At 49.8% G+C, this 11,069-nt stretch overlaps 1 protein-coding gene across 4 annotated transcripts in view; it reads right to left on the bottom strand.

The window, feature by feature from the left end:
* Positions 1-992: 992 nt before the first annotated feature.
* The window catches only part of CBLC (Cbl proto-oncogene C), a 29,361-nt gene continuing 19,284 nt past the window's right edge, over positions 993-11,069 (bottom strand). For 3 of the 4 annotated variants that reach the window (XM_054999234.1, XM_054999235.1, XM_054999232.1), the window contains exon 11: positions 4,834-5,480. The gene's annotated coding sequence lies outside the window, so the exon portion shown is untranslated. Of the gene's footprint in view, positions 1,360-4,833; positions 5,481-11,069 lie in introns of those variants that run through there. The other variant, XM_054999233.1, reaches the window with a different exon arrangement.

Here is an 11,069-nt window from a genome sequence, read left to right as displayed (position 1 = left end):
TGTGTGTGTCTCCAAGCTCCAGTTTGAGGTCTATCAGGAATAATGGCGGCCAGTTCTGCATAACTCCACATCTGCAAAAATCTCAACTTAAGAGAGCTCTGCTGAGCTGCAAAACTTTCTTTATGGGTATGACGTTTATCTAGCAATCACCAGGGGAGCCAGAACATAGTAAATAATGCAGGAACATTTACAATCTGCATTTTAAGGCGTTCAATAATGCAGTGTGTGTATTACCCGACAAGCAATGCAACAAGCCGTTTTATCCAGCCAACTTTTGCCGGTAAAAGCGTGTGTAAGCCTCTGCATGACACAGAGTTCTTTGCACTACTTACATCACCTTGTTCCCATTTAATTTGAGCTGGACAAATGACTTCACATTGCAGTGGAGGAATGCCATATTTTTTTCTTAGTCCCAGCTGGGCCTTAAATATGCAGTCACTCACCAAGTGCATCTCTCAGCAGCAAGGGTAGGGAATGCACCCGCCGTTGAATTTCTTCCTGTCTCTCAGATGTTTATAGGCTCAGGAACCTTACTAGGGAATTTTTTTAAAGGCCCTTGCTCCAGTCCAGGCAGTGCCTGCTAAAGATCTCTAAGGCTTCCCGCACTAATATTGCAATCTTAAGAATTACTCCAGTCTAAGCCGACCGAAACCAATGGGCTTAGACCAGAGTAACTCTTCTTAGGATTGCACTGTTAAGCTTTTCCTTGGTGAAGGAAACTCCCCAAGTTACAAATAACTAGACTTTATTACAAAGGCACTATTCTCTGCTTACTAATGTATCATGCTGAACAGATCAGATTGGGGCAGAGAAGCAAGCCGAAAGGTGGTTCTAGGTTCGGAGCAAAAGGGCCGCTCTCCCCCTGCCCTCCACCAGTCTGAAAATGCTCCTTCCCCATTCTCCTAAACATGCTTTGCAGGAACGATTAATATTCCAAGAATTTGGTTTGTGACTTTGGGCTGATTCAAACTGTACACAAACAGTGTCTGCAACAGCGGGGAAGTTCCGTTTGTGGCATTTGACCCGTGATGTGTCATCCACACAAGCTTTTTGCCCAGGGCTGAATAGGTATGTGTGAGAACAAGGGTGTGCAATGCTAACTTGGCTTTGCCCCTTCAGCTTTTTCCTTGCTTCAAGAACCAGGATTATTTCTCCGCATACCGTGCAGCAGTAGGATGACTTGGCGTACACAGATGCTAGCGTGGATCCTGGGGGGACGCTTGCTCTCCACGCTCTGGATCTCGTCATTAGATGCTGGGATCGGAGCTCCCATAAATGGAATGGCAGGTGCAGATGATGAAATGGCGGCGATATTCCTGCCTCAGCCCATGAAAGGGTAGCAAGGGTAGTTTTGGAGATCTGCTAGGAAGAAAGAGGCATGTCTGAATTTGGATGCTGGTTCTTGAGTAGGCAAAAGGGAGAGCTCCTCTGGATACCCACTGCCTGCAACAGTCACAGGAGCCATGCATGGCAAAAATATGGCCGCGCTGTCTTTCCAATGCAGCATAGTGGTTAAGTGGTTGGGTTGCAAATCAGCACTCTGCCAGTTTGACTCCCACTACTGCCATGAGCTCAGCAGGTGAGCTTGGGTCAGCTACTCCCCAGCCGTATTGTGGGGATAATAATAACACTGACTTTAATCTCTGCTCAGAGTGGGGCACTGATCTGTCTAGAAGAGCAGTATATAAATGCAATTATTACAAGAGCTGCTGTAGCACAGTGGTTAAGTGGCTGGGTTGCACATCAGCCCTCTGCCGGTTCAAATCCCACTCCTGCCATGAGCACAGCAGGTGGCTTTGGGTCAGCCACCCCTCTCAGCCCCAGCTGTATTGCGGGGATGATAATAACACTGACTCTGTTCTCTGCTCTGAGTGGGGCACTACCCTGTCTAGGAGAGTGGTATACAAGTTCAGTTATTATTATGAGAGCTGCTGTAGCACAGTGGTTAAGTGGCTGGGCTGCCACTTTATTCTCTCCTTTAAGCAGGGCACTAATCTGCCCGGAAGGCTGGTATATAAGCACACTTTTTATTGTTGTTGTTGTTATTGCCATCTTTTTAAATGTGGCAGGGAAATTTCTCCTGCAGTGATATGTGATGGAGCGGCGCTGGTGAATTTCTGCCCAGCAGACTGCTGTGAAAGACACAGGAACAAGGCTGGTACAAAAAGTTGGCCACCCTGCCAATAAATCAGAATCCACAATCCAGCCGGAAGTTGCTCTTTTGCTTACCCCTTAACAACCTTAACAAGTTTCAAGTCCAAAAAAGGTCTTTGTATTCAGAAGTAAACAATGAACTTAAGTGATGCTGGCTGCCGACTGAAGTGTCTAGGAAATGAGGGGGATTTTTCCTACCAGTTAGGGCAAGCAGGGAACTGGCCATGGGTTGCGTTCCCTTATGGGAGGAAAAGGCTGGGTGGGTCTGCCTGCTTCCTTCCCCTTGGGCAGGCTTTGCGTCCCTAGCAACTAGGAGTTTTGCAGGAGACGCGGAAAGGCTCTGACGTAAGCCCGGCAGGCTGGGGCTTTTGGGGGTGTGTGTGGAAAAGATCACGCAGAGAACATTTTCCTTCCATGGGTCTGCAGGGGTAACCATCTTCAGGCCCCACATGAGGCCAGCAGCCCAAGAGTGGCGTCCTGATTTCTGATCAAGAGGTGACCTCCTCTAGGCTTCGCCACCCTGGTCGGGGCGGGAGAGCACCTCTCTTCCCCGGTCTGCTTCTGTTCGTTTTTTCCTTGCCTGGCTTGGGATGTGTTCTTACCGGATCTGCAACTGCACAAAGTGGGAAACAGGGGCACATCGATCCCAGTGCGAATGCTGCCGGATGTCCATGGGTGGTGCTAAAGTTTCAGCAAGAAGTACCTTCTTGGCCCAGACCGTACAATCAAAACTCCCCGTTTGTCTTGGATTTCACATGCATGCAACCTTTTCAGAAGTTACACCCACATGTGGACAGCTGGTGGCCCCAAGCAGGGCCAGTTTCAGATTTTGGGGTCCCCCTTCCCTCCTCCAGGCCCCTCTACTCAGGACTCACTTTACCCTCCTGCTTGCACAGCCTCCCGTTGCCTGTACGCATAGCAGCCCGCACAGGCTGCAACCCTTATCTCAGCAATGTGGCTCAGGGCGTGGATGATGGCGCACTCACAAGTAAGTGGCAGGAGAGGCATTTCAATGGGGGGGGGTTCTTGGCAGCGGGCCCCACCAGAAGCCCTGGCAGTTGCCCCCACCTTAGGATATAGCAATGCCAGGCCTGGCCCCGGGTACAGGACAACAGTGCTAAATGGCAGGGAACGAAGGGGTGCTCATATTATAATGCCTGTTGGGGAGCATTCCGTAGGGTTACCAGGTCCAGGCTGGGAATTCCCTGGAGATTTTGGGAGTGGAGCCTGGAGAAGGCGGGGTTTGGGCAGGGGAGGGGCCTCCAAATGGTATAATGTTATACAGTCCACCCTCAAAAGCAGCCATTTTCTCCAGGGGGACTGATTTCTGTCACCTGGAGATCAGTTGTAACTCTGGGAGATCTCCCACCACCACCTGGAGGATGGCAACCAGGAATCTACCTGGGGCTCTGAGGACGGTCATTGGGGCAGACTATGTGAGCTACATCAGGGACCTCTATAAGGCAGATTCATGTACTCTATTAACCCAAAAGAAAGTTTGGGGTTCTTTCCCACCACAAGCGCCATAGACAAAAACAGACGGGCCTCTTGAATTCGTGTATGTACAATATGCATGTACAGTATTTGCATACAGTAATAAAGAAAACCCTTGTTTACAAAACTTTTTGAAAAGGGACATTGTCTATGAGTCTCTCTACACAAGACATCTTACATGGGGACGCTCAAGGGACTTGCTTTCTGTGTGGTCTTATATTCAAGTGTACTCTGTCTCCCTAGCAGTGCATGTGTTTCCACAATGGGAGAACAAGTGTAAGATGTCTTGTGTAGAGACAGTAAAGAGACCAGTAGCATCTTTAAGACCAGGCCTTTTTTTCTGGGAAAAGAGGTGGTAGAACTCAGTGGGTTGCCAGCACAGGGGGCAACTCTTGGCAGGAGGTGGTGCCCCTGGTACCACATGCGCGTGCGCAAAGTGTGCGCACACTCGCAGGACTGTACAATGACATCAATTAGGGTCAGCTGGAACAAGGGGGGAGTTTTTTAAAGATTGAATCACCCTCGATGAAAATAGTCACATGGCTGGTGCCCCCCCCCCCGATCTCCAGACAGAGGGGATCCCCTCTGTCTGGAGATCAGGGGGCGGGGCCACCAGCCATGTGACTATTTTCAAGAGGTTCCGGAACTCCATTCCATCACATTCCAGCTGAACCCCCCCCCCCCGTTTAAGACTAACCAATTTTATTGCAGCATAAGCTTTCAAGAGCCACAGCTCTCTTCGTTAGATGCAAGTGACATGCATCTGACGAAGAGAGCTGTGGTTCTTGAAAGCTTATGCTACAATAAGGTTGGTTTGTCTTAAAGGTGCTACTGGACTCTTTACTATTTTGCTACTACAGACTAACAGGGCTGACACCTCTGGATCTTGTGTAGAGAGACTCTTAGTTTAAAGCTACCTTTGTGTGTAAAATATGGTAAGTCCGTACCATCCAAATATTTCTTCTCTGACCTGTAGCCTCTTCCAACCCCCTTTCCTTGCTCCTCCCCCTTGCTCCTCCCTCCCACCTGTCTCGCCCCTCTCTCGCATCACAGCAGCTCCACCTATAGCAGCCATGGCCACTTCTGCCTGCCTATCCTTTCTGATGTTAGAGCAGTTCTCAGAGGACAATTGCCAAAGGCCTGGTTGTGCACACCACACGTCCCCTTTGCATATGACAACATAGATGAGGTTGGCAGAGGTTTTTATAGGCAAGAAGTTTTGGTCCAGGATTACAGGCAGAAATCACGGGATTCAACCTCTTCCCTATATGGAAATCTGTCATGCAGTTGCTCCAGGCGTGGCGAGGTTCATTTTGATTACGGGTGATTTATCCAGTATGTACAAGATGATGCAATTAGTTTGGCATTCCTGTTCATGACAGCAGAAGGAGAAATTTCAGGGAGATCTTTCATGTTTCCAGTTTTTGCTTTTGCTTCGTTCTGAGCTTCAGGAAGAGATGGGGAACGTATCTCCCTCGAGGTATGAAAACTTCTGTTGCCGTTAAAAGCACAAGAGCATGCCTGGGTTGCTTTTTCTGGACAGCTGGCCATTCTTGTCGTCATTGACAGGTGGGAAGCCTGAGGCTTGAGTGGCAGGTGCTTGGTGCCAGATGATCTGACAAGGCCAGGATTAGACCTAAACAGCTTCCGAGCAAGTACAGAAGGTGGTCAACATGGAGTGACTTGTGGAATTCGCTTTCATTTAATCAGCAAAAAAGAGAGGCGAGACTCTAGTCCTCATGGCAGTTCACGGAGAGGGACTATAATCGTGCAGAAAGCCCCTCCTCTGATATGGTGTTCCTCGTGCCGGTAGAGGAGACCACTCCCAAGAGCTGTTAATTGTAAGAAATAATCGTGGAAATGTTATCTCAACGAGCACCGAGCCATTACCTCTTTGCAACAGCTTTCTAACAATTAAGCATAATTCTATCGTGGAGCGCATGACGGGGCAATCACAACAGCTACACAAAACAGAAGAACGGTTTTAAAAGAAAGGGGCACTCCAGTTTCATAGGGCATATATACATGCTATTGTTCTGTAGCTAGAAAAAGGGGACACTTCCTTGCCAGAGAAAATGAAAGGGCATCTGGCAGTCTTGTTTCCCTTGGGGCATAAATGTGATCTAGGAACAACAACAACAGTATTCAATTTATATACCACCCTCCAGGACAACTTAATGCCCACTTAGAACGGTTTATAAAGTGTGTTGTTATTATCCTCCTCACAAAACCCTGTGAGGTGGGTGGGGCTGAGAGAGCTCCGAGAAGCTGTGACTGACCCAAGATCACCCAGCTGGCTTCAAGCAGACGAGCGGGGAATCATTTTCTCCAGAAAAATGGATCCCTTAAGTTGAGTGGTCATTCTAGGAGATTTCCAAGCATGACCTGGAAGTTAGCAACACTACAAGTCAAGGGTAACCTCAGACCCTTGCGCAACACAAGCAGAGGGTGGTGGTGAAAGTGAGTGTGAGAGGCCTGAGTAATAGAGCACTCCAGCTGGCCAGAGGAAGTAAGCCAAGGGGCATTCTGCAGCGAAAGGAACACCCTTCCCCATGCCAGAGTGCACTCTGGGCACATCTTTGGCCTAGCAGCAGCAGGAGCAAAACGCATGAGGGATTGAACATCCCCCTCCCCAGCAGCAGGCTTGGGGGGGGGGAGAGAAGTGGGTGGATGCGCTCCGGCTGCTGGAACGGCAAGCGGAAAAGCCAGAGCGAGGGGGGTGAGCCGGCTCAGTTTAATGGGCTCTGAAAGAAAATGAGCCTCCGCTAGGCACAGCCAAAACCCTGATTAAGTCCTCGTAAACCACAGTCAGCATCCGGCCACCCCAAATCACATGCGGGGCTGCTTGAATGTGACTGTAAGCGGGAGGAGGCAGTGGTGGGGAGTTGAAGTCACAAGGGGCAAAGCCCCCCCCCCCGGACACACAATCTAGGCACCAAACCTTCTGGAAGATCATGAACTGGCAATGTGAGAACCAGGAAGGCACTAAAGGGCACCCACAGGAAAGGGGACATCATGTAATATACCGCATATCTATTGTGCTAGGGACAGGCTGTGTCACCCAGTGGCTACAGCACTTGGCAGGGGGGGGGGAGAAATGCAGCTTTCCACCTCGTATCACTGAGAGGTGATATGATAACCATCTTCAAGTCCTTGAAGGGCTGTCATATAGAGGATGGTGTAGAGTTGTTTTCCATTGCCCCAGAAGGTCGGACCAGAACCAACAGGTTGAAATTAAGTCAAGAGTTTTTCCGCTAAACATTAGGAAGAACTTCCTGACAGCTAGAGAGATCCCTCCGTGGAACAGGCTTCCTCGGGAGGTGGCGGGCTCTCCTTCTTTGGAGGTTTTTCAGCAGAGGCTAGACGGCCATCTGGCAGCAATGCTGATTCTGTGAACCTGGGCAGATCATGAGGGGGAGGGCAGGAAGGGTTACATCAGGGCTTAGTTCTCGTGGCCCCTTCTTACGTGCCCAGGGTAAGGCCAATCGCCACCTTGGGGTCAGGAAGCAATTTCCCCCAGGCCAGTTTGGCCAGGGATCCTGAGGGTGTTTTGCCATCTGCTGGGCATGGAGCAGGGGTCGCTGGGTGTGTGTGTATGGGGGGGGGAGTAGTTGTGAATTTCCTGCATTGTGCAGGGGGTTGGACTAGATGACCCTGGAGGTACTTTCCAACCCTATGATTCTATGCCCTTCAGCACAGGCAGAAGCCGAACACGTAGAACTACCATGCCCCTGCTCCGTGTTCAGATAAGCACCACATACTGCTTGTTGCACACGCTGTGGATAGACACACGGTGCAGGAAGAGGAAGGGAAGCTCTGGCTAAATTATTTTGTTGTGAAACATCTCCCATGCGCCGCTTTGAAGATGAAAAACGGGTTTTAATTCAAACAACGGTTACAATGTGGGGGCTTGGCTCAGAAGCTGTTTCTTAACCTGGCTTAGTCTTTATACGCAGGAAGAAATGGTATGGACCTCTGAGCACGCGCAAAGTGCCTTTTGGATGCTGGGTGGGTCCTCCCCGCTGGGGCCCCTACTAGGGCTACCAGCCTCCAGGTGGGGTCTGGCGTTCTCCTGCAATCTTTCTCCATAATACAGAGATCAGTTCCCCTGGAAGAAATGGCACTTCAGTGGGTGGGTTCTATGGTGTAATCCACCTTGAGTCTCAGTGAGAAAGGCAGAATATAAATGACATAGATAAATAAATACACCATAGAGAAACCGAAGTCCCTCCCCAAGCTCTGACCCCAAATTTCCCAAGCCAGAGCTGGCAACCCTAATAAATGCTGGCATGAACCAGGGACATTTGCACAAGAAACCCAAAGAGGATATCTGAGCTCCTGAAGCATCTCTTGGGGCCACCCCCTGACTGGGAAAAGCAGAACTTATAGCTAAGAGCCTGTGACCTGGGCAAGGGGATCCGTGAGTACGGGGTCATCTAGACACCATGGTCCATCTGGCAAGTAGCCCCCAGGCCATGCCCTATATATGATGGACTCTGCCTCCTCCCGCCCCAGTCTGTCAATCTCCATCTCTTCCCCTCAGTGGCTCTCCTCTGTGTTACTTTCCCCCTGGCAAAGTTACCCCCCCCCTCCCGACCCACCCCCAACCTTGAAATCAGTGGGCTGAGCAAGGCACTTCATCTGTCGCCGTGGAAACCGCATCCGCCTCTCTGTCTGCCAGCTGGACCGAATCCTATGGATGTGGGGTTAGAGAGGTAGTATATGGATAGCAGGATGCTCACAGGAGGTGGAGTGGGGAAAAGACGTTGCTTTCTCGCAGGAGGGGTGGGGACTGACTCTTCCTAGAACAAGCATTTCCTCATTCTCCTCTCTGTTTTCTTCTGTTTTCCGTAGACCTCTGAGGTCCTCTTCTCCCCTGTGTAGTAGCATTGCATACCTTATCCCCATAATGTGTATGAGTGGGTTTGCCGTGGGGAGAAATGTCAACACAGGTTCCCAAGGCTGCACTTAGAGGTTCAGCTCCACACCCCTGCAAAAGCACTCCCTAATTTGAAGAGCAAGCGAATTTTGGAGCGCCCCTCATCTCTTCCATGGATCAGGTTCTCCCAATCCATTTCTCCACCCTCCGATCTAGCTACGAGGAAATTGGGTGGTAAATGGAGCATGCTTGCAGCTGGCACAGTGTGGTCTGGGGTGGGGGTAGCGGCGGGGGAGGGTGCTGGTGCCCTGGGGACAAAATTAAGATGCCAGAATGGGGAGGAGAGATGGATGTTGTGTAGGCACCCTCCAATACACTCACACATGCTGGTTCGGCTACAGATGGGACGCTGAGAAGAATTAATTGGAGACGAAGCCAGCCTACGTTTGCCCAAGGGTGTGCGTGCATACACACAAAGAATTGTATATCTAGGGTACTCTGAGAATGACAACTGCTTTGGGACTGAGGAGAGAAACAGGTAAAGATCAGGCCATAATCAGCAGCGATTAAGATGTTATGTTTTCAAGAGTGCCAGGAAAAAAGCCAGATCTGGGCTTGCTCAGAGGCTTAGCGAGGGCAGCAGGCCAGGCAGAGTAGCACCATCATGGCTCTGCATTGGCTGTGTGTGGCAGCCTATCATAACAAAGCATGTTTGGATGCTGAACAGAGCTGGGGGGGGACTGGGAGGGGAAAATCAGAGGCCACGAGTCACTGGGACATAACCTTTCCCTTCCTTGTACAACCATTTTCTGCGCAGGAGCAAATTAATGTGAGAAACAACAATCTAGGCCTGCAGCCAGCAGAGACCCTGAACGGTTCACAATTATGCTTATGTGCCGCAGTGCTGCTTCCAGTCCTGGAGAGACAGCTTTTACGCTGTTATTTTCTTTGGGGCTTATAGAGGTCTTTCTCTCATAGATTGCGCGCCCCCCCCCCCCACACCTGATCTGCCTGTGCCCCCTTTAATTCGACCCATATCCAATGCCTGACTTTGCCTTGACCTCAGGCAACTGCTTGACCCCGAGCCCTTCTTTGTGGTTGCACAAGACTCTCCCCTCGACCCAGCGGGGGGGCTCTCTGTTCTCTTCCCCAGGACCCCAGTGAACAACTTGGTGCCTTATGCCGCATTCCGCCACAGCGCATCGATCTGAGCTCTCGACAGTTCCTGGAATAGGAGCTGAGATCAGCAAAGCATCCGGAGCCAACAGCCACCTCCGCCCAGGGGAGATGGATCGATAGTTGCTTGCATGAGGAGGGGGGGGGGAATCTCTCCGACAGCAGGAAAGGGTGGGGATACAAAGCCTCTCTACAGAAGACATCTTACATGAGAGCTCTTACACTTGTTCTCCCATCGTGGCTACACATGCTCCGCTAGGGAGACAGAGTACACTTGAATATAAGAGTACACAGAAAGGGAGTCACTTGAGTGTCCCCCGTGAAAGATGTCTTGTGTAGAGAGAGCCAAGATTCACTAGAGATTATCCTGCACGTCTTCTACAAGGAGGATTGTCATAGCTGAGACAGGCCTTGAGCCTGCAACTTTAACAACATCCTATGCAGATGTTTAGAAGAGCCCCGTGGCGCAGAGTGGTAAGCTGCAGTACTGCAGCCCAAGCTCTGCTCACGACCTGAGTTCAATCCTGGCGGAAGCCGGGTTCAAGTAGCCGGCTCAAGGTTGACTCAGCCTTCCATCCTTCCGAGGTCTGTAAAATGAGTACTCAGTTTCCTGGGCGTAAAGTGTAGATGACTGGGGAAGGCAATGGCAAACCACCCCATAAAAAGTCTGCCAAGAAAACGTCAGGATGCGACGTCCCCCCATGGGTCAGTAATGACTCAGTGCTTGCACAGGGAACTACCTTTACCTTTACCTTATGCAAATGTTTAGCACTTCTCTTGGCAGAGAGAAGGAGAAAAACTTTCCAATTCATTTATTTATTTAGGTCATTGCTATGTCACCTTTCAGCCCTATCTTGTGGGTGGGGTGGGGGACCAACAGCAATTGTTAGGGGAAAAAAGATTCAAACAATATTATAACATAATTTCTACTCCAGCATCTGTTAAGAGCACAAGAGCAAAGCCTGTATAAAAAGTGGCAACCCAAACTCTTAAACATGTCCCCATTTTGCTTCCAAAAGAAAAGGGTACATCAAAACCCTAATAATGTTATCACAGATTTTTTAGGCATGAGGAAATGTGTTGGACCACATTTAATGCTTTTACACCTTGTGTTTTCTCCTCCTAAAATTTTTACACCCCACCCGCACCCACAATACATGAGAATGTTTTAAAATTCCAGAAGAACCCAAATGCAGTTTGCCTGCAAATGAAAATTTAAAATCTGCAGCAGACTCAATCACTAGAGCATTGCTGCCTCCTGCTGGCCACAGCCAGCACAACACCATTCTCATCAATAATACCATGCCATAGGATGTTCCGAAGCCCCCCCAAAAGTTAATAAACTGGGTATCTCTGGGGGTTTTGC

The sequence above is a fragment of the Eublepharis macularius genome, chromosome 15 (assembly GCF_028583425.1).
Source record: "Eublepharis macularius isolate TG4126 chromosome 15, MPM_Emac_v1.0, whole genome shotgun sequence".
NCBI classification, from domain to species: Eukaryota; Metazoa; Chordata; class Lepidosauria; order Squamata; family Eublepharidae; genus Eublepharis; species Eublepharis macularius.
This window is presented reverse-complemented; position numbering and strand designations above follow the sequence as displayed.